We start from the raw sequence: 22,610 nt of genomic DNA, 5'->3' as shown, positions 1-22,610 counted from the left end.
CGCACGTCGAATACGGCTGACAAAAGATATGGTGATATGAGCTGCCCCGTAGATTAACACTGGTCCGAGTGCTATGCAATGTTTTCTTGCATAGCACTCGTCCGTATTCTACGGTAGTGTGAGCCCAGCATAATAGAAACAAACGTTAACTGCTGGTTTTAGGCTTACAAATACTGAGGTAAATTACTCACCAAATATTCAATATGTACATGTGGACTAAAGCTTTATTCACACATCAGTATTTGATCAGTATTTCTTCAATGTCTGTATGTCAAAACTCAGAGAAGAACTTACAGAGAAAACCTTTAATTGAAAGATTAATATCTGTTCTATGTTTTGGAGACTCACCCGGATTTGGCATACAAATATTGATGAAATGCTGATCAAAAATAATGATGTGTGAATGAGGCCTTAGGCCGTGAGTCCACAATGCTTTTGGTGAGTTTTTGATGCTGCGTATTTTTGCTGTGTCAAAAATTCAGCGTCTTACACTTCCAGCAAAGTGGATGGATGTGCTTCTTTTTTATTCTGTGTAATAAGACCTGCAGTGTGTGTTTTAAATCTTCCACATGTCTATTTCTCTTATAGGTCACTTGAATTTAATGCGAAGATTTTTCCCATAGACTTGCATTAGATGCAGAAAATCTGCAATAAAAAATGCACATGTGGCACATTAGGTGTCGAGTTCCCGCCACAGCACAGCTGGAATCTCGAACCATGACCGCTGCGGTCTCCCTTTCTCCTCCAGCTGCAGTGGAACTTGCTCAGCAGAGACGTCGGTCTCAGTGTCTGGCTCAGGCAGATAATGTGTGCTTAGTTACTACTGATCTTCCAGGCCCAGCCATTGTAACTAACACTATTCTTCGGCGGGCAGATGCTCCTGGGACTAAGTCCTGCTTTTTCTCTACTGAGCATGCCCAAGGGTCGACCTTCCATTGGAGGTCTGGGGTCACACTCTCAGGTCCAAGAGCGGCTCCTATTGGAACACTAGGAAGGTCCTTGTCTGCTACAGCTATAAAAGGTTCGCATGGCCATGCACTAGTATTAACCTATGTCATGAGCTTTGCTACTTTGTGGTCATGCTTGCATGTGGTCAGGGTTGGCTGAAATAAGCCCCAAGAATACCGCTACCTCCGGTGAGGAGTTATGTGTGTATGAATTCAGGGCTGGCGTATAGCCACTAGAATTCCGGCTCTACCGGAGAGGAGTTGTTTGTGTGCTAGGCTGACTGCATGACCACTGTTTGCTTTCTGCTCTGTTAGGCAGCTGTGATCCTCTGGGAGGCTAACAGGTCACAGCTTTTTAGTATCTTAGTGATTCTGTGACGTAACAGAATTCGCTTATACCATAATATAGTGCCACCAATTGCTAGCAGCAGGTTCTCTCCTGCACAGTGTGTTAGGGCTAGCAGAAAGCACCAAGAAAATATAGATGTTTATTATTGGTGTGTTCACAACCCGGGGTCCACCGTGCAGGAGGAACCTGCTGCTAGTGAATTGTGGCACTATTTGGCGGTATAAGCTAGCTCTGTTACTTCACAGAGTACCGTGAAAGGAAAGCACTGCGCCCTGTTAGACTCACAGGAGCGCAAGCTAACTGCCGAGCTGATAGCAGTCAGTGGTCATGCAAACACACAATCTCCTCACCGGAGGTGCCGGTATTCTAGGGGCTAATTTCAGCAGGGTCCCTGAATACATACACACACAATCTCCTCACCCAAGGTGCCGATATTCTAAGGGCTTATTTCAGCCGGGTCCCTGAACACATACACACAAAACCACACTGGCGCAAAGCACATAACTTAGATTGATACTAGCGCATGGCCGTGCGGTCATGCAAACCTTTTATAGCTGCCCAAGTACAGGACCTTCCCAGAAGGACCAATGGAAGGCTGCCACAGAAGTTGAGCACCTTCAGGACATTCCTGGAGGACCAATGGGAATTGCTGCAGTATCTAAGCCCCTTGTTCTCCAATGAGAGATCTTACCCTGGGCATGCTCAGAATTGGAAAAGTAGAACTTAGTCCCAAAAACGTCTGCTCGTCACTACCCAGTACTGGCTTCAATGGCAGAAGCTGGAAAGGCAGCAGTAACCCTTTGCACAGAGTCAGACTGAGCGAGACGCTGGGACCGACATCTCCGCTGAGCAGGCTCCACTGCGGCAGGAGAAGAATGGGAGACCGCAGCAGAGATGGCACAGAGATTCCCCTGTGCAGTGGCGGGAACTCGACCCCTAACATCACCACCCCCTCTAGGGCCCCCCCCTTGGACCTCGCCACGCTCGAAGGCAGCAATGAGTTGCGGAGCCCGAATGTGCTCAGCAAGCTCTCAGTACCATAACCCTTCCAGTCCACCAAATAAAATCTTTAGCCACATACCACCTTGCGCCCCAAAATAGCGTTCACCTTGTAATAGTCCGTAGATGAACCCGATGTCCCGGCAGATGACTCAGAAAACCGGGACATAAATACGGACTTCAAGAGGACACATGAAAGGTGTCGGTGATACCCAGGCATGGCAGAAGGGCCAGACGATAGACCACAAGGTTAACCTGTTCAAGGACCTTGAAAGGGCCCAAGTAGTGTGGTGCAAACTTAGTGGACTCAACTCGCAGCCTGATGTTACGGGCAGAGAGCCACACTAAATCGCCAGGAGCAAAGGTCGGAGCGGGGCGCCGATGTACATCAGCAAAGGGCCTCTTTCTCTCCTTGGAGGCCCGAATGGCATCCTGAGTGAGGTCCCAAATGTCCCATGCTTCTATAGCCCAGTCTGCCACCCTGGAGTTGGCGGAAGACACGGGCATAGGCACAGGTACCGGCGGATGCTGGGTTGCATGCGCACCTATTAGAACTCTATACTCGGCGCATTCTGCCAACCCTAACATAATACTAGCGCCAGGGTCTGGCTAGTAAATGGCGGATGATCAGCATCTACAGCGGTACATCCAGTAGCTGGAGGGTAGCTTGGCGGCTCTTGAATGCACCACCTCGGCTGCACAGGCTGCTAGCATAGCTGCAGCCAGTTTGTCATCTGCCAACCCTGCTTCGACCTTATCCCATCTCCCACTTCCAGACAAGTTTGCTGGTGACAGTAAGCTCTGTCGGGGATTCGTGAGTCAGTTCACCATACATCTAGAGCTTCTGGCTGCACGTTTTCCTACGGAATGGGCTAAAGTGCAATTATCATATCCCTTCTGTCGGGCAGGGCGTTGGAGTGGGCAACGCCACTGTGGGAGCGTGATGATCGTGTGGTACAGTGTGCTCCTCGCTTCCTGGACTCTCTGAGACAGGTCTTTTTGGGACCTCATGTTACCCACGATACAGCGCTCCAACTGCTGGCTTTAACACAGGGTTCGTCTATGGTCAGCCAATTTGCCGTCCACTTCCAGACTTTGGCATCAGAGCTGGAGTGGCAGGATAAAGTCCTTATTCCTGTGTACTGGAAGGGACTGGCTGACCATGTAAAGGACGCCTTGGCAACCAGGGAGATTCCCGCCACACTGAAGGACCTCATAGTTCTATATACCTGCATTGACCATTGTTTTAATGAGCGGAGGTTGGAGCGGACCCAGTGTAGGCAGAGGTTCCGGTTGGCTCCTACCTTTGCCAGTCCTCTGGAATCTCCTATTCAGGCATCCGACTCCCATGTGGCCATGGAGGTTTCTCAAGCAGGACCTAAGTCCCGGGCCACGGTCTGTAATAACTGCCAGCAGATGGGACATTATGCCAATAAATGTCTGCAGCGGTTGGGAAACGATCGTGTCTAGAAACCATAGGAGGAGGTTCACTAGACACAGCAGTATTTTCCTTCAAGCTGTCCTTTAAGGAGTACAATCACTTGAGGCTTTTCCACTCTTACAGTCGATCTCTGTGTGGACTCTGGGGCGGATAGGAATTTTATGTCTTCTGCCTTCTCACAACGCCACGCTATACCCCTGGTGATGCTCGCCAGGCCAGTGACTGTTTGAGTGGTAAATAGGTCAACACTGCCCACACAAATTACACATCAGACCATCCCTTTCACATTATCTATCTCTCCTTCCCATCAGGAGATTATCTCCCTGCTTGTCATTCCCGAGGGAATAGATGAGATACTACTAGGGATACCCTGGTTACGTTTCCACTCTCCTCATATAGAGTGGTCCTCAGGGAGAATTTTGGGTTGGAGTGAATCTTGTAAGGGCAGATGTATGAGGGAGTGAATTCAGGTTGCCACTTCAGAGGTACCCGCAGATCTTACTTCTCTACCCAAGTGTTATTGGTCCTATGCAGATGTGTTCTCCGATAAGGCTGCGGAGACCCTTCCACCTCACCGTCCCTATGACTGTCCTATTGATCTCTTGCCTGGAGCAGAGCCTTCCCGGGGTTGGGTCTATCCCCTCTGCCTCCCGGAGACGGAGACGTAGACTATGACTCAATATATTCAGGAGAATTTGGCTAGAGGGTTCATTAGGAAGTCAGTGTCACCTGCATGGGCAGGGTTCTTTTTTGTAGATTTCATAGATTACAGGGGTCTTAACGCCATCACTGTTAAGAATAAGTACCCTTTGCCCCTGATTTCTGAGCTCTTCGATAGGCTACAGGGAGCAAGGGTATTCACCAAATTAGATCAGCGGGGTGCTTACAATCTGATTCGCATCCGTGAGGGGGACGAATGGAAGACGGCATTTAACACCAGGGATGGGCACTATGAATATCTAGTGATGCCCTTCGGCCTCTGTAATGCTCCATCCGTCTTCCAAGACTTTGTACATGATATCTTCCAGGATATGCATTCCACTTTGGTCATAGTCTATCTGAATGATATACTCATCTACTCTCCAGATATTGACTCTCACCGGAGAGATGTTTGCAAAGTCTTCAACCTCTTACTGGCAAACTTTCTCTATACTAGGTTGGAGAAATGTGTGTTTGAGCAGGAGTCCTTGCCTTTCCTTGGTTATATCTTCTCCACCCAGGGGTTGGCTATGGATCCTGCCAAACTACAGGCTGTGATGGACTGGCAAGAACCCCACTCTCTCAAAGTGGTGCAGCGCTTTATGGGGTTCATTAACTACTATCGCCAGTTCATTCCGCATTTCTCAACTTTAGTAGCTCCATTGGTAGCCCTCACCAAGAAGGGAGCAAATCCCAAATTGTTGTCGGAGGAGGTCTCCAAGGCCTTTCTCTCAATGAAATCTCATTTTGCTAGTGCTCCCATTCTACATCGCCCCAATGTTGATAAGTCGTCTATAATGAAGGTGGATGCCTCATCCGTTGGTGCTGGAGCAGTCCTCTTCCAAATGGATGGAAGCATCCTTGCTTCTTCATTTCCAAGACCGTCACACCAGCGGAGAGGAATTATTCCATCAGGGACAGGGAGTTGCTAGCCATGAAATTGGCTTTCTCTGAATGGAGACATCTTCTGGAGGGGGCTCGCTTTCCCTTCTAAGTCTTTACTGACCACAAAAATTTTGTATTCTTACAGACAGCCCAGCGGCTAAATTCTCGCCAGGCCAGATGGTCCCTGTTCTTCTCCTGGTTCCATTTCACTCTCCATTTTTTCTCTGGGGAGAAGAACATTCGTGCTGATGCTCTCTCTCGCTCCGATGTGTCATCTGTTGAGGAGGAAGAGGAGCCTCAGCTTATTGTCCCCACTGAGAGCCTGAGAACTGTGGCCCCAGTCTCGCTAGAGTCTGTGAACCCAGGCAAGACTTTTGTACCATTACATTTGTGACCAGAAGTTCTCTCTTGAGCTCATTCGTCTAGAGTGGGTGGACATTTTGGGACCAAGAGGACATCTGAGCTGCTGGCAAGAACATACTGGTGGCCGCATATGGCTCATGATGTTGGGGACTATATTCGGGCATGTGTCTCCTGTACTTAGAATAAGTCTCCTCGACAACAACCAGCAGGATTACTTTATCACCTACCGGTAGCAGACAGGCCCTGAGAGATGGTCGGGATGGATTTTGTGGTGGGCTTACCCAAGTCTCGTGGCTGCACCATCATTTGGGTAATCACCAACCATTTCTCTAAAATGGTGAACTTGATGCCTCTTCCACGGCTACCTTCTGCACGGGCTTTGGCAGCATTGTTTGTAAAACATTTTCAGCCTACACGGTATGCCAGACAAGAATGTCAGTCACCGGGGTTCCCAGTTTGCGTCTCAGTTCTGGAGAGAGCTTTGTCAACTACTCAGCATTGAGTTGAATCTCTCTTCTGCATATCATCACGAGACAAATGGGTTGGTAGAGAGGGCCAACCAGACCTTGGTCACATATCTGCAACATTTTCTTTCAGCCAGGCAGGATGACTGGGCATCCTTGCTACTGTGGGCGGAGTTTGCGCTAAACAATGCCGTAGCTGACTCCACTGGCCAGACCCCATTTCTCCTTAACTAAGGTCAACATTCTCGGGTTCCTGTGCCCATGCCAGTGTCTTCTACTGACTCAAGGGTGGCAGACTGGGATGTGGAGGCACGGGACATTTGGGACCATACTCAGGATGCCATCCGGGCTTCCAAGGAGAGAATGAGGTTCTCTGCCGATGCACACCAGCGCCCCACTCCGACCTTTGCTCCTGGTGATTTAATGTGGCTCTCCGCCCTTAACATCAGGCTGCGAGTTGAGTTCACTAAGTTTGCTCCTTGCTACTTGGGTCCTTTCAAGGTCCCCGAACAGGTTAACCCTGTGGTCTACCGTCTGGCCCTTCCTCCGCGCCTAGATATCATCGACACCTTTCATGTGTCCCTCTTGAAGCCTGTACACATGTCCTGGTTTTCTGAGTCCTCTCCCGGGACATCGGGTTCGTCTACGGACGATTGCGGGGTGAGCGCTATCCTAGGGCGCAAGGTGGTACATGGGAAAAAATGTTATTTGGTGGATTGGAAGGGTTATGTTCCAGAGGACAGAGCGACCTTCCATTGGAGGTCTGGGGTCACACACTCAGGTCCTGGAGCGGCTCCTATTGGACCACTAGGAAGGTCCTTGTCTGCTACAGCTATAAAAAGTTTGCATGGCCGCACAGCCATGTGCTAGTATCAACCTATGTCATGAGCTTTGCTACTTTGTGGTCATGTCTGCATGTGGTCATATTTGGCTGAAATAAGCCCCTAGAATACCGGCACCTCCAGTGAGGAATTTTGTGTGTATGAATTCAGGGCTGGTGTATAGCCTCGTGTATAGTTCGTGTGCTAGGCTGACTGCATGACCACTGTTTGCTTTCTGCTCTGTTAGGTAGCTGTGATCCTCTGTGAGGCTAACAGGGCACAGCGTTTTCCATTCTTAGCGATTCTGTGAAGTAACAGAGTTTGCTTATAGTGCCGCCAAATGCTAACAGCAGGTTCTCTCCTGCACGGTGGACCCCTGGTTGCGAACGCACCTATTATAACTCATATATATAGTCGGTGCGCTTCGCCAACCCTAACATGGCTGAAACACATCAAAAACACATGTGATCCACACATGACAAAATCAATAAAAAAGTTGACAAAGCCAAATACCAGGAATTATCCAAAATTATGCACCATTGTTTAGAACATGACTCACCAAAAAGAGACAAAAACTGCAGTGCTGAAAACACACTCAAAAACACAATGAAAAACACAAGTTACATAAGAAGTGAATAAAATCTGCAACATCAAAAACTTAAGAGAAGGTCATTGTGGGAATGTGGCAATCTTGCCTAAGACCACGTTCCCAAGATGAGCTTTTGGTGCATTTTTGACAAAGCATATTTTTGCTGCATCAAAATGCAGCATCTTAAAGTTCCAGCAAAGTGGATGGGATTTAAGGAAATCTCATACCTCTGTGCTTCTTTTTAGCGTAGCATAAACTGACCTAAACTGTGTGATTCAAACCCGCAACATGTCAATTTCTCTTACGGATACGCAAGTTTTTAATGCAGAATTTACCCATAGAGTTGCATTAAGTAAAAATCCCACAAGCGTTTTAAGTGCCAAAATGCATCAAAAATGCATGTACAGTGTGGGAAATAAGAATTTTATCCTTTGCTGATTTTGTAAGTTTGCCCACTGACAAGGACATGAACAGTCTATAATTTTAAGAGTAGGTTAATTTTAACATTGAGAGATAGAATATCAAAAATAAAATCCAGAAAATCACATTGTGTAAATTATATAAATTTACTTACGTTTTGCAGTGAGAAATAAGTATTTGATCCTTCTGGCAAACAAGACTTAATACTTGGTGGCAAAACCCTTGTTGGCAAGCACAGCAGTCAGACGATTTTTGTAGTTGATGATGAGGTTTGCACATATATCAGGAGGAATTTTGGTCCATTCCTCTTTGCAGATCATCTCTAAGTCATTAAGATTTCACTTGGCAACTCGGAGCTTCAACTCACTCTATAAGTTTTCTATGGGATAAAGGTCTGGAGACTAGCTAGGCCACTCCATTACCTTAATGTGCTTCTTTTTTAGCCACTCCTTTGTTGCCTTGGTTGTATGTTTTGGGTCATTGTCTTGCTGGAAGACCCAGCCACAACCCATTTTTAATGTCCTGGCGGAGGGAAGGAGGTTATCCCTCAGGATTTTACGATACATGGCTCCATACATTCTCACATTTATGTGGTGAAGTAGTCCTCTGCCCTTAGCAGAGAAACACTCCCAAAACATATTGTTTCCACCTCCATGCTTGACAGTGGGGATTGTGTTCTTTGGGTAATAGGCAGCATTTCTCTTCCTCCAAACACAACGAGTTGAGTTAATGCCAAAGAGCTCAATTTTTGTCTCATATGACAAAATAGCAAGAGCACAAAAAGAGGATTCAGAGAGCCTTCAAAAATTAGAAAAAACAGCAAAATAAGGCAGAGATGCTTACCTGCCTAGGCCTCAAACAAATGCACTATCAGGATGCAGTGGACCCATGTGGTTAAGATAGAAAAAACACAGGTGCAGCATAACCGATGAGGCAGCCACTCTCGACCTGCCAAACTAATGGAGAGGGTGGCTGCTTGGCACATTGCTGCAAATAAAAGACTTGTATGCGGCGCTGTTCACACAATGGAGATGCACAGCATCCAGGCAAGCCTAGTAGTGACACCCTTCTATTAGATCAGGCGGGCCTGCCCATCGCTAAACAAATGCACCCCATGTGAACAGACACCACAGTTTACAAGACAAAAATGGGCCCAACTGCACCCCGGAAAAAAGTGCAAAAAACACATAAAATAATATATGTGAGGTATTAGTTGATATTTTGGCCAAAATATGGAAACTCATGACCCACGACAAGGGTCCCCATGCTCATGAGTCCTAAGTCTAAATAGCAAGAGCACAAAAAGAGGATTCAGAGATCCTCCAAAAATTAGAAAAAACAGCAAAATATGGCAGAGGCTGGGAAAATATTTTGAAAAGTTCCCACGCTCGAGTTCATATGAGGACATCCAGCAGAGGGCGCATCACCGCGAATGAAAGTAACTACAGGTCATTGACCTACTTTCCATTCATTCGCTGGGGTTTTACAGGCAGGAGCACAGCTGCATTATAGCAGAGCTCCTGCCTGTAAAATAATTTAACCCCTGCAGAGGGATTTACATCGTGGGACGTGACAGATCATCGGAAGGTATGAGATATTGTTGTTTTTTTATTTTTCCTTTGTTACAGAGCGAGGGTCTTCAGGTGGATTACCAGGATAATAAAATATTCCAACAACCTGTGTTTTTATTTCATTAAAAGACTTTGTAATAATGTGTGTGTGTGTGTGTGTGTGTTTTAACCATTTCATACAATTGGATTAATAATGGATAGGTGTCATAATTGATGCCTCTCCATTATTAATCTGGCTTAATGTCACCTTACAATAGCAAAGTGACATTAACCCTTCATTATCCATATCCCACCTCTACATGGGAGTGGGAAGAGAGTGGCCAAGTGCCAGAATAGGCTGGAGTGGCTGGGGGCAGATGTTTTTAACCAGGGGGGAGCAATAACCATGGACCCTCTCCAGGCTATTAATATCTGCCCTCAGTCACTGGCTTTACTACTCTGGTGGAGAAAATTGCGCGGGAGCCCACGCCAATTTTTTCCGCCATTTAACCCTTTAATTTAATAGCTACAGCGCCAAAATTTTGCACATACACACTACTAACATTAGTAGTGTGGAATATGCAAAAAAATGGGGATATGAGATGGTTTACTGTATGTTATTATTATTATTTATTGTTATAGCGCCATTTATTCCATTTATGTAAACCATGTCTCATATCATGTCCGGTTTAGGAAGGAGATAGCAAAAGCCGGCAATTGAATTACCGGCTTTAAAGCTATCTAGCGCTGTATGAAATATTACTATATATACATATATGTGTCTCAATGACATATATATATATACCTATTCTATGTGTACACATTTATTCTACCTATTCTATTGTAAGTAGTGTTGAGCATTCCGATACCGCAAGTATCGGGTATCGGCCAATATTTGCGGTATCGGAATTCCAATACCGAGTTCCGATATTTTTGCGATATCGGGAATCGGTATTGGGATGAAGATTGATGTGTAAAATAAAGAATAAAAATAAAAAATATTGATATTGTCGGGATCACACTCAGTCGGAGCAGCCTTTGGAAGTGGGAAATCACCAGAAATAATACACAAGACACGTCTTGTATAGTGTATCACTGGGAAGTCTCTGAAGCACGCCTGCCTTCAAGGTCCTATCCCTTCTTTATATAGCTGTTTCAGTAGGTTTAGTGGTTATACAAGTTTTGCATGTTTAAACAAAGAGACAAAACAGGAAAGAAAGAAAAGAAAAGAAAACAGTTTCGTGGGCGGCAGTTTCACAACAAACAGTACAAAGGCAATTCCACAGACAAGAAAAACAGGATTTCATACTATAGCTAAAATGTCCTTGAATGGACAGGTCAATGTTTATCACAAATTCTTTTTTTTATTTTTGTTCTTTGAGGTAATCATTTTTGTTCTGCTCTTCACAATCCCCCCTTTGACATATTCCATTCAAAACCTTGTCGATCATTTTAGTCATTCTTTTTGTGATATTACAAAAAAAAAACTTTATATTCTCGCATCCATTACACAAAATTTATTTGTGCATACCGAGATACCCTTGAGTACAACCTTGAATAATACATATATAATTACAATAACCATAACTGTATGTATTAGGCTTTGCATAATCCCGGTAACCCACCCACCGATCCCTCTGAACCAATTGGCCGGGTTAAGAAAAGAAAAGGTATCTGACCACCAGCTATCCTTATTTTGGTCATTGTCTTTGTCATACTGATCCCTGAGTCGTTGTACGTCTTTTAATTTAAATCTCATACTCATAGTACTATTCGGGTCTATATAATGACAGCAGGTGGGTCCGATGATTTGACACATACCCCCTTGTGAGGCAGTTAGGTAATCCAATACCAGGGTATGTTGGTTAGTGACTATTATAAGCTGATTCTGTACAGCTATACTAGTATTTAATATGTCCAATATATCCCAAATCTGATCATCTAGATAATCCGTGGCTCTAACTAATTTATCCCACATCTGTGTTAACATAGGATAAATAAAAATGGTACTAGCAATTTTGTTGGGAATTCCCATTTGTACTATATGCGGCCTCCCCGAGGGACGTGGTGAGTTATCTGCAGCTCTTTTATACAGTGTGTGCTTGGGCACGGCTTGCATATTCACTTGTTTATTTGAAAATATGAAAGTAGCCGGGGTTAGGCGTCCTAATGTACAAGTACCCTTTATACCTACGGGAAGCCATTTATATGCTCCTTCTCCGCATATCCAAAATGTACCCTCAGGCAGATCCCACAAAGCTGAGTGCTGCAATACCAATCTGTGAGCCAAATCCACAAAACTAGATACATTCTGAAGCATACACCAAGAGGGTTTTTGTCCCAAGGGGCTACAGTACCCGGCTGCGGGATTCCCACATACATGCATTCCGTTGACATACTCATTGGATTCATTACAAACCAGGTTCCCCGGCTTACTTGTACAACTGTTTGCATCACCTTGGGGGAACAACTCAGAATGTTCCCATTTTCTATTATGTATATATCTTTCCAATACTGTAGGTTTGAAAGCATCAGAGGAAGGGGTGGTTGTACTGAAACTGAGCTGTAGATTTTCAGTGGGGACCTGTCCTAAATCAGTTAATCCAGTCTTATTCCTAGGTACCCATTTTCCTCCCTTGAATGCTAAATATTGTAAGTTGTCTATTTTTCCTGTAAGATTGCCCTGCCACCAAGGAAATTCTACCCATCCCACAATTGGTATGGCGATTGCAGTATTCCATAGTCTAGTATTGCCAGGTTGGTTGTTGGCCAGGTTGTCTGAACAATTAGGCCAAGCGAATATTTCTTCAGCTGACAAGAGAACTGCTAGAAAAGGTATACTTGTGGCTGATACTGGTGAATGGGTACAGATCCAACAATCTGCCAGGGGTTGCGTATTATTTAACAAGTCATGCACTAATTTTCTATGATGTTGTACGAATCTATTGTTCAAAGGGGCTAGAGAATTCAGTCTTTCCCATTCCTCCGTTGAGGTTAACATTATTAACATCAATATCATGAGTCTTATACTGCTTTTTTGCAATGGCTTGCATGTATCCATGATGCCTTTCCTTCAAGCTTGACTGCTGTTGGAGTTGTTAACAGGACTTGGAAAGGTCCGTCAAATCTCGGTTCCAGAGTCTTTCTGGTGTGTCTTTTCACGTAGACTTGATCACCAGGTTCCAACTTGTGGCCTCCTTCGAGATTTTCTGGATCTGGATGGGAAGCAAAAACTTGCGAATGCACTTTAGTTAAACGTTTTTGTAATTCTTGTACATAAGCAGTTAAAGTCTCAGTATTCAACATCAGTTGTTGTGGAAAATAACAACCCAAATTTGCTGCTCTACCAAAAAGAATCTCATGTGGTGACAGCTTAGCCTTCCCCCTTGGGGTGTTTCGGATGGAATACAGGGCAAGTGGTAGACACTCGGTCCAAGGCTTTCCTGTTTCTGCCATGGCCTTCTGGATTTTTAATTTTATTGTCCCATTTAATCTTTCCACTTTACCTGAACTCTGTGGATGATATGGAGTGTGAAACTGGTTTTCTACTCCCAACATTTTCATAACATTCTGGAATATTTCCCCAGTAAAATGGGTACCTCTATCTGACTCGATCACCTCAGGCATGCCGTAACGGGGTATCAGTTCATGTGCTATTTTAATGGCAGTAGTTTTTGCTGAGGCTTTACGAACTGGATAAGCCTCTGGCCACCCTGAGAACATGTCCACACACACAAGCACATATTCATATCCATTGTACCTAGGAAGTTGGATGTAGTCGATCTGGAGTCTTTGAAAGGGATACAGTGGTCTTACATGATGCTTGGTTGGGGTTTTAATGGCCTGACCTGGATTGTGTGCCAGGCATATAGCGCATGCAGCACACATGTTCCGAGCAAAATTACCAAAACCTGGAGCCAACCACCTTTCTTTTACCTTGAGCGTCATACCATTTGCCGACACATGCGTGGGTAGGTGGAGGTCACTTGCCACTGCGGGGTACCAGGCTCTGGAGGTCACTTGCCACTGCGGGGTACCAGGCTCTGGGTAAACACAACACAGTTCCTTTTTTCCATAATCCTTGCTGATCTTCTGCCCCTTTTTTTCTGCCACTGCCCTCGTTCTTCGTCGTCTACCTGTTTCTGAGCTTCCTTCAATCTTTCCTCATCATCTTCAGAGCTATCTAGTGTGTGGGCATGATGTAAGGGTTTACGTGCTGCCTGTTTTGCTGCCTTATCGGCTTTATCGTTACCCCTGGCTTCCTCGGTGTCGAGTCTCACATGTGCAGCTACCTTTATCACCGCTATTTCTTTAGTTTCTTGTGCTGCCTCCAGAATCTGTCTAATGAGGGAGGCATGTTTAACAGGTTGGCCTGAAGCAGTCATATAACCTCTGGCTCTCCATATTACGCCAAAATCGAAAATAATGCCATGTGCATATCTAGAATCAGTGTATATGTTTGCTGTCTGATCTTTGGCTATTTTTAGAGCTTCAACTAATGCCGTAAGTTCTGCTTCTTGTGCAGACTGATTAGCAGGGAGAGGTTCTGCTTTCAGCACTTCATGCTGAGTTACTACCGCATAACCTGTATGAAATTGTCCATTCATATCTGCATATCTACTGCCATCTATAAAAAAGTTCAAATGTAGCATTACAGAGTGGCTTGTCACGTACATTACATAAGCCCTGAGTCTCTTGTTCCATTAATTGTACACAATCATGCATTGACTTTGATGGGTCTAAGGAGTTGGAGAGTGCAGTTTCCTCAGGTATGGTACCCCCCTCAGACTCTAAAGGGAGCAAAGACGCGAGATTAAGAGTCTGAATCCTGGCAAAGGAAATGTTGGGCGGCAGTAGTAGGGCACATTGGAGACGGAAGTGTCTGGCCATTGAAATATGTTTAGGTTGGACCTGGTTAAGAATGCCATGTACATCATGAGTGGTCTGAACTAGAAGTGGGTGATCAAGAACAATCTCAGAAGCTTTATCTAATAACAGTGAAATTGCGGCTACTACTCTTACACAAGAAGGTGCGGCTCTAGCTACAGGGTCCAGATGAGCTGATATGTATGCCACAGGTCTCTGTTTGTTTCCATGTTTTTGTGTGAGCACCCCTGTAGCATGTGAGGATATCTCAGCTGCCATCAATTGAAAAGGTTTAGTGTAGTCTGGGAGTCCCAAAGCCGGAGCTGATACCAGTGCTGTTTTCAAAGAGGAAAATGACTGTTTAGCCTCTTCACTGAGTGAATATGGTGTGTTGGCAATACAGTCATATAAAGGCTGCATGAGTTGACTTGCATGTATGATCCACTGTCTACAGTGTGAAACAATACCTAGGAAAGCACGCAGCTGTTTGTGATTCCTGGGTTCAAGCATGTTACGTATGGCTTCCGTACGTTGAGGTGTGAGGTGTCTGATGCCCTGTGATATGCAGTGACCTAAAAACACGACTGTTTGTTGACAAGCCTGGAGTTTCTGTCTATTTACTTTACAGCCTTCTTGCGCTAGGAAAATTAAGAAATTAACAGTTGAGGTAACTGCCGTCTGCTCATCAGGGCAACAAATAAGTAAGTCATCTACATACTGTAGAATGACTACTCCTGGTTCTGGGATGAAATTTTTTTAGCACGGTCTGCATTGCTTCAGAGTACAAAGTTGGTGAGTGTACCATACCTTGTGGCAATCTTGTCCATGCTAATTGTTTACCCTTGAATGTAAAGGCAAACAAATGCCAACAGTTCTTATGTAGTGGCACAGAAAAAAATGCGTTTGATAAGTCAATTACCGTAAAATATGCAGCAGTGCTGGGAATTTGAGACAGTAAGGTATGAGGATTCGGTACCACAGGGGTGACCGGTGCCAAAACCTTATTGATTTCCCGTAAGTCGTGCACCATGCGATATTTCCCCATAGTTTCTTTGGAGGACACTTTCTTTTTAACAGGATATAAGGGTGTATTGGCGGGTGACCTGATTTCTACCAAAACACCTTGTAACACATAATCCTGAATTTGTTGAGAAATCGCCTGTTCTTGCTGGGCGCTGATGGGGTATTGCCTAAGCTGAGGTAATATGGTTCCCGGGGCAGTTTCTAACAGTATAGGAGCTACTGATAAAAATCCTACATCAGTGTCTCCTTTTGCCCATAGGCTGTCAGGAACCCGAGACAAGTCAATTTTTGCTTGTTGAGTGTAAATTTCGGGAAAATCCTCCATTGCCTGTATTCTAACATATGGTTCCAGAGTTTCTGCATCTTCAGGGATGGTCAGCATAACTGTGCCATCTTCTCTAAAATGGATGTTTGCATGCATTTTACTTAAGACATCAGTACCCAACAAGCAGGTAGGTGCACCTTTAGCAAATAAAAATTTGGATACAAAAGTTTTAGGGCCAAAGCTCACATTTAAAGGTTTTGTAAAGGGCAACGCCTGAATTTTACCATCATACCCTTCTGCATATGTAACCTTTGAGGATATATTGTCAGGATATGTTAAAAAGTCCTGATTTAAAATGGAGGATGTTGCTCCCGTATCTATCAGAAAAGGTACATTTTTACCCTCAACTTGTATTATTGGTCTTCTAGAAGGAAGAGAGACCTGCATAACTTTCAGTCATTCTGAGCTGTCTGTTTGATCAGGCACTGGGTTATTTATCCTATTTTTGGGTACAAAGGTTCCTGAATCTATATCTGCTTTTCTCTTCCTACATTCCCTTTGGAAATGTCCTGGCTTCTTACAGTAATGACAAGTAAACTTTTGATTAGCAGAGCCAGTATTAGCCTGTGCAATTCTTACTGGCTTAGAATTTTCTCATAAGTCCATTTCTATCCCTACAGCTTTCTGTCTAGCCAGGTGTGGGTCTTCCAAGGTTCTCCAATCAGGGGTTGCGGCCTTAAGCTTTTCCTTCACTTTTGGAGACAATCTATCTATAAAGGTTTTTGTAACTAACCTCATCATTCCTGGAGCGGTTAGATCCATGCCTTCATCTCTGAAATTATTTTCTACACTTAGATAATATTCGTCTACTGATTGTCCAGATTTCTGAGCCACCACTCCCGTTGTTCCTCTCTGCCTCTGTCTCTCCCTCATGAAAACCATTAAGTGATCTACAAATTTTGTACCTGATTCTATCGTTTGTAAGGCACCATCTCCTGCTTGGGGCCTATGTACCTGTAGATTTGCTAATAGCTCCTGGAAGAGTCCAGGAGTCATTTTCATTCTACATAATTCTTCTCCATCTGCCCAAACTCCAGCGTGAGTCTGCATAATTTGCTGTATATATTGTGCAAATCTAACTGGACACTGGGTGGGATCTGGTGCGTTATGCAAGAGAGACATGCCTTCAGCGGGGGACCAAGGGAAATATTGTCGAGTTTGGTGATATCTAGTTCCCATTACTCCGTCAGCACCAGGTTCCCTAAAGGGTCTTGGTACTACCCTAACAGGGGCAAGTACAGCGCCATGTCTAGGTGTACCACAGGCTAGGCAATCATTTCTCCAGTCTGGATTTTGTTGTCCACAGTGCGGACATACCCATCCTCCTGGTCCGGCTAAACTTTGAGGTGGTGTTTGGAGAAAAGATGGGGCATGTGGGTTAAGGTATGGGGGTGGGGTATTTTTAGATTCCACATTTTGTTTTTCTCCACAGCCTGTGGGTCTAATACACCACTTTTTACTCTGTTGATTATATGTCCATCCCTCAATTTCTGCTACCCTAGAGACATCAATCAATGCTTGGATCTGATCTATCCATTTCTTGTCTCTGATTATGCCTTTTTTCCTTTCCTGAATTCCCATAGTTTTCTACTAAAAGCTTCTGCCCTAGTAACTCCAAACTTACTAAAAATCTTTTTCAGCCCCTTAGTGGCATCTTCACCACTTCTCTCCTTTATGATAGTATAGATATCTAATTCTTCTGGTTCCGACTTTGTTTGCTTATTCCCCATTTTCTTATCCTGAGCTTTCTTGCCCTAGGTGGCGTTTGGGTAAGAGAATACCTCGTTACCTTCTTCCTAAGGAGCTAGGATGTCTTTTTCTTGCCCTAGGTGGCGTTTGGGTATGAGAATACCTCGTTACCTTCTTCCTAAGGAGCTAGGATGTTTAAACTGTGTTGATGTAAGAAAATCCTGATTCCTACACCTATAGCAAACAACACAAATGCAACCAGACAGAAAAAGAAAAAGAACATACAACGTATCTTGTCCCAGGCTAATTTATCTGTCCTGGGCTTATACTATCACATACAACGTATTCTTGTCCCAGGCTAATTTATCTGTCCTGGGCTCATACTATCATACACTTATCCGTCACCAGGTTTTTGTCAAAGACAGGATCAGAGATTGAACATAGGCGCGGAGGTCTCCCCGAAAGGACGCAACCACGTTGCCCAGTGGGACAGTCACTTCTTCTGTTTCAACCCCCTGGGCGGCTTATAGGGCTATTCCCAACTTCCACACACCTTCTATTCACATTCACTCTCATTCAATGCCGTACTCCGTGAGGTGATCAATTCCTAAATAGTTCAAGAACCCGAGCTATAGGTATCCTCCTCTACTAGAACTACCCGCTAAAGAACACGACACAGAAAATCTTACGGACAGTGCAGGGCAGATATAAGAGATCTAACAGTGTCTCTTACCTGGCCAGGATTTGGTTCATCTGCCGTCCATTATCCCAGATTCTCTTTTCGTTCGTATTCTGCCGGTGTTCTTGAAGGAATACACAGACCTCGGGTCCCTGTTCGGGCGCCATGAAATGTCGGGATCACACTCAGTCGGAGCAGCCTTTGGAAGTGGGAAATCACCAGAAATAATACACAAGACACGTCTTGTATAGTGTATCACTGGGAAGTCTCTGAAGCACGCCTGCCTTCAAGGTCCTATCCCTTCTTTATATAGTTGTTTCAGTAGGTTTAGTGGTTATACAAGTTTTGCATGTTTAAACAAAGAGACAAAACAGGAAAGAAAGAAAAGAAAAGAAAACAGTTTCGTGGGCGGCAGTTTCATAACAAACAGTACAAAGGCAATTCCACAGACAAGAAAAACAGGATTTCATACTATAGCTAAAATGTCCTTGAATGGACAGGTCAATGTTTATCACAAATTCTTTTTTTTATTTTTGTTCATTGAGGTAATCATTTTTGTTCTGCTCTTCACAATATATTTACCCTCGGACGCGCCCTGGTTGTAACCGCTGCAACCGCCATGCTTCTGTTCCTAAGAATGAGCGCGTGAAGGACCTTCAATGACGTCGCAGCTTGTGATTGGTCGCGTGAGCGGTCACATGAGCGGTCACGCGATCAATCACAAGCCGCGACGTCATCGAAGGTCCTTTACGTGCTCATTCTTAGGAAGGGAATCATGGCGGTTGCAGCGAGTTTCCTCTCCTTCAGACCCTGGGAACCATAGAGGATACCTTCCGATATTTGTGTCCCATTGACTTGTATTGCTATCAGATATCGGTATCGGCGATATCCGATATTTTTCGGATATCGGCCGATACCATCCGATACCGATACTTTCAAATATCGGACGGTATCGCTCAACACTAATTGTAAGCTGTCAGTGTGATTTTACTGTACACTGCACTGAATTGCCGGCTTTTCTCTCTAACACCGCTGCGTATTTCTCGCAAGTCACACTTCTGGTCTGTGTGTAATCCGTATTTTTCTCACCCCCATAGACTTTCATTGGCTTTTTTTTGTGCAATACGGTGACAAACGCAGCATGCTGCGATTTTCTACGGCTGTAGAAGACTGTATAATACGCATCAGTTAAATACGGCTGATAGGAGCTGGGCCATAGAGAATCATTGGGCCGTGTGTAATGCGTATTTTATGGATGTATTTTCTGCGCTCATACGTCCGTAAAACTCGCCAGTGTGACGCCGGCCTAACAGTGAGTTGGAGTGTTGATAGCTCACCTGATCAGATTGTGTGCGGAACAACTACGTGAAGAATGATGCATAATCCAGTTGTGTCTGCAGCTCCGACCATTGAGCTCACACCAAATAGTGAGTGGACATAACAAATAAAAGATAGAAGTGTGTGAGGGATCACAGATCATGCCGCTGACAAAGGTAAATCCAGGCTGTACGTCTAAAAAACTTCCAAGTTATTGAAACATGTTTCGAAATAGAAACTGTTTCTTCCCCAGCCTTAGCTTGAGCAAATTGTGGGCGTTTCAAGACCTGGACCCCCACCTATATGCAGGAAATTACAAGTTAAAGGGCCTAAAGGAAAAACTATTAAAACAATTCTAAAGTTTAGTTATTCTTTAGTGAAACTGAATTGCAGTACTAATCCAATATATAGCTGTGGCACTCTAGGCATCCATGGCTTTCTAATCCTGCATTATGTCTTTAAAAAGGGTGTTATTTTGGTAGGAGCAAGACAAATCAATAAAAAAGCAAAATTGGCGTAAGCTGTTTTGCTTGTAGTAGGTACTTCTCTTGTGATTCATAGTAGCCACTTGAGTCCAGTGCAATAAGCAGGTGAGACATACAGTGCAAACAGGGTTTACAACTTTTACAGTCAGATAAATGTACTAAACTATCCTCCTGCCATTGTGCATTAGTTTAATAAAAAAAATGCATAAGTACGTTGCATAATGGAACCTGAGCTACAATGCTAGGGCATGTGCAGTCCATTGGTGACTAGAGATGGGTGAACACGAATTGTAAAGTTCGGCGTCTGTACTTAACACCTACTGTTCAGGCATGGACACCGAACACAGACTTCACCAGGAAGTCCATGTTACTGTTCGGGTTTGGCTGCCCTAACACCGCGTTTTTGTCATGCTGTCATGTGCATGACAGCGCGGCAAACACCGCTTCTGATCGGTGGTGAAATCATCCCCGCCGTTCAGAAAGCCGCGGTTCCCACACTATCAAACGACAGCAGGAGCATTCAGCTGTGATCGGAGGTATAAAGTTTACCTCTGGTCAATGGTATCAGCTGATGGGACAACTGCTCCCAACATCCGAAACCTGCTGCCACTATTAACAGCAAGAGCAGGAGCGGCGGATGGGAGTATTCATCTGCTGATCCTGTGCTGTAAATAAATAATAAAAAAACAGCTTGGGTTCCCCTGTATTTTTGTTAACCAGCCAGGCAAAACTCACAGATGGGGGCTGCAAACCTCAGCTGTCAGCTTCAGCAAAGCTATTTATCAAGAATAGAAGGGTCCCCACACCATATTTTTTAATTATTTAAATAAATAATTTTAAAAAATGGCATGGGGTCTCCCCCATTTTTTACAACCTGCCTTGCTAAAGCTCACAGCTGGTTCAGGTCCGGGTACTGTTCCCGAAGTTTTTGTAACTGTTGGGCTGAACCAATCGGACCCGAACATCCAGGTCTCTGCCCATATCTATTCGCGACTGATCCCAATAGCAACCAGCAGTATTTTAAATATTACTCTGAATAGGGTGAAAAAAACATTTCAGGAAAAATTGCATTAGCTACACAAAAACATACTTGAGCTCAGGCATGGTTGTGTGAGCTTCCCCCTTGCAGCTATCACTTCACAAATTATAGCATAGCCAATCAAGAGGGACTATCATAGCCTGTATTAAAGCAAAAGCAGGGAGTGCAGCAGTCTACATGTCTACCTTGTGGACCAGTAACTACATTTCCAGTGTTAATCTATGAGGCTTAGAATGACTTAGGGCTCATTCACGCATCAGTTTTCCAAGTGTTAGTTCTATTTGTGTTTTTCATGGATAGTACTCGTACTTGTAAAAGTGAATGTGGTCATTTAAATGTCAGTGATTATTTTGTGAACAGAGTGGTCCATGCAAAATCATGGAGATATGCCCTATATTGATCGAAGTGTCAGATCAAACTTGGCAATGAAAGTTGTGATGACACAGAGTTTTTTCTTAATAATGCCAGACATATTGTTTAGAAGTAGGGATGATCGAATAGCTTCAGATAAGGGCTTATCAGAATAGCTACCTCGGGAACCCGTATACCCGGAGTGCTCTCGATAATCAGCTGTTTGGCGCCACAGCTGCAGGTATCGCGGCTGTGTGACAGTGACTCACAACACATGTATGGAGAGCCTGTTTGTTGTGACTGTCACATAGCCGTGACACATGCAGCCGCGGTGCTGAATGGCTGATTATTGGGAGAGCTCCAGGTATCAAGGGTACCGAGGCAGTTACCAAGGAAGCGCTATAGCTAATCAGATAAGCACTTATCCAAAGCTATTCAATCAAACTAATTTAGTAGGTCAAAGAAGATGAACCACTGTTCATATAAGCCTGCACATTAACTCATGTTGTACCTTAATGTGGAATGCCTGTTAATTAGGTATTGTACCAGCCCCTGCTGGTCTACACACCTTAGAGGACAAATACGCAGGTTAATTGACCAATCAATGTTTTTTTTAATTTATTCAATACCTGCTAATTATATATTGTATCAGCCACTGCAGTTTATAGTCTACACAACTTAGAGCACAAATATGCAGGTTAATTGTACAATAGAACAATGAGGTATTACCTTCCTCCACCTTTACCCATTCCTGTGTGATAATGCCATGAATGACAGCTGTGAGTATAAAAGGAACAACTCTCACTCTCCATTGAGATTCTACAAGACATCAGCTAAAGGGGCCATGGCTCCATCTGGTGGAATGCAGATCTATTTCACTGCCCACTGTAGTTCCCCACGTAGACAATTGGAAAATCCAAGTTTGAATAATCAGGTCACTTTGCCACATACCTTACTATAATTTGTCAGCTTCTTAAGCTTGCTGCTGCCGCCTCTCTGTGGGTGCCCACCAAAAGCAGAGTGTTACTGGTTGGGGTGCCCCGAAGTGACAAAGGTTCTAATCCACAGTGAGCCAGCAGAAGGATGAGATGTTGTTTGCACCTTCTTGTGTACTTGCTGTGACTGTACTATATGTTATTGGCTCTTGGTGATCGAATAACGTATTACTGCAGTGTGTTAACCTCACCCTGTGTTCGGTCTGAGAAGTATTCTGCTCATGGGGAAGGAGTACAGGTGTTAAGTGAGATGAACCCTGGCCATGTGGTCTTTCCAAAAGACAGCCAGGATAGCGGATGAGACCACCCACTAA

At 44.4% G+C, this 22,610-nt stretch overlaps 1 protein-coding gene across 5 annotated transcripts in view; it reads left to right on the top strand.

Annotated features, from left to right (window-relative positions):
- The window catches only part of ADGRB3 (adhesion G protein-coupled receptor B3), a 1,579,303-nt gene that overhangs the window by 953,267 nt on the left and 603,426 nt on the right, over window positions 1-22,610 (top strand). The gene's annotated exons all lie outside the window — the stretch shown is intronic.

The sequence above is a fragment of the Ranitomeya imitator genome, chromosome 5, assembly GCF_032444005.1.
Source record: "Ranitomeya imitator isolate aRanImi1 chromosome 5, aRanImi1.pri, whole genome shotgun sequence".
NCBI classification, from domain to species: Eukaryota; Metazoa; Chordata; class Amphibia; order Anura; family Dendrobatidae; genus Ranitomeya; species Ranitomeya imitator.
Note: the sequence above shows the minus strand (reverse complement) of the source record. Positions and strands in the feature narration are given on the sequence as shown.